This window comes from Silene latifolia, chromosome Y (assembly GCF_048544455.1).
Source record: "Silene latifolia isolate original U9 population chromosome Y, ASM4854445v1, whole genome shotgun sequence".
Classification (NCBI taxonomy): domain Eukaryota; kingdom Viridiplantae; phylum Streptophyta; class Magnoliopsida; order Caryophyllales; family Caryophyllaceae; genus Silene; species Silene latifolia.
Window position 1 is genome coordinate 30,060,562 of NC_133538.1, and position 1,734 is coordinate 30,062,295.

Consider the following 1,734-nt stretch of genomic DNA (forward strand, 5'->3'; position numbering starts at 1 on the left):
TAACCTTGGTTTTGATTGTAAAAGGGTCTTTGATTTTGGTTTCTCATGGGTGGTGGAGTGTATGTTGTTTGAGGGTTTTGAACATTTTGGCTTTTGTATGAGAGATTTGGATGGAATTTGGTGTTTTCATTGTAAAAGTTGGAATAAGGGGTACCACTCTTGTATGCTTGAAAAGCATTCACTTGTTCATTTGTTCCCCTACATTCACCTTGGTCATGTCCCAAAGTTCCACAATTCTCACATATCCCACTTGGGATTGATGAGGATGTCATCATGGCATTAACATGATGCTTTGATGATTTTGAGTTTTCCTCAAGTCTAGCCATAGCTTGTTCAAACTTCAAGTTGATTGTGTCAATGTGAGCACTAAGTTGAGCACCCAATTGAGTAACGGAGTCCACTTCATGCTTTCCTCCTCTAGTAGCCTTGCGAGGTCTACTATATTGTGAGTTATGGACCGCCATTTCCTTAATCTTGTTCCATGTTTGATTGTCATCAACTTCGGTGAACATTCCATTTGATCCCATATTGAGAATGTTCCTAGAATATTCATATAAACCATTCCAAAATTGTTGCACCAAAAACCATTCGCTAAGTCCATGGTGAGGACATGAGCGACAAATTCCCTTGAACCGCTCCCAAGCTTCATACAAAGACTCTTCATCCCTTTGCTTAAAACCCGTACTTTGAGCTCTTAGCATGTTAGTCTTTTCCTGGGGTAGAATTTTTGTAGAAAGCTAGAGCCAACTTCTTCCAAGAATCTATTCCAAGGGTGGCCTTATCAAGGCCCTTCAACCATTGCTTCGCGGTGCCGATTAAGGAAAAAGGAAATAAGACCCATCTAATTTGGTCTTGAGTCACGCCCGTTTGAGAGATTGCATCACAATAGTCGCAAAAGGTTTCCATATGAGAATGAGGGTCCTCACTAGGCATCCCCCCGAATTGGCTCTTCTCAACTAATTGGATGAAGGCGGACTTGGCAATAAAATTTCCGGTTAGATGTTGCGGCGTAGGAGTACCATTTGGTAGATTCTCCTCGGTGGGTACGGAGTGTGACGAGAATTTTGGCATTGTAGGTGGATTTTGTGGGGTATTGTGTAATGGGTTTTCTTCTACTTCTATTGCGAAAGGATTGACAAACTCACTAGTGGGTTGGACAACTTCACTAATACCTCGTAAATTCCTCCTAACAACTCTCCTATTGTTCGTCAAGGTTCTTTCGATTTCACGGTCAAAAGGTAACAAATCACCTTGTAACCTTCTAGACATGCAAAATATCAAACAACTCGAAAACAATTAGAACAAACCTTGAGGAGTTTTACTTCCTCAAGGCGAAGAAAGACACAACTAATAACAATAAAAAGAAATCTAAATCAAACAAACACCGTCCCCGGCAACGGCGCCATTTTTTATGCGATCCCGCTAAGTGTTCACAAATTAAGATGTGGTCGTTGGTCACGGTCGAATTAAAACACAATTTATAGCTCTACAAACAACTCTACAATTAGTAAAGAGGTAAGTAAAGGTCGGATCCCAAGGGACGGGAGTTGAAATGAGATTTCTATTGTAACTAGTGGTGTCTAAGGGGTGTCACAAATTGGGTTGATGTAGAAGGTTACTAAACTAAAATAGCAATGAAAATAAACAAGCAAGATGAATTAAAGGGGTGTAAACAATTGATTAAAGGCACTAGGGTGTCATGGGATCATAGGGGAATCATGGGATATGATCATA

The 1,734-nt window shown here is 40.4% G+C and overlaps 1 non-coding gene across 1 annotated transcript; it reads left to right on the top strand.

Moving 5' to 3' along the window:
* The first annotated feature begins 594 nt into the window (after positions 1-594).
* On the top strand, positions 595-701 carry LOC141634952 (small nucleolar RNA R71). The gene has a single exon (XR_012539666.1). It is a non-coding gene; the product is annotated as a small nucleolar RNA R71 (small nucleolar RNA).
* The last annotated feature ends 1,033 nt before the right edge of the window (positions 702-1,734 follow it).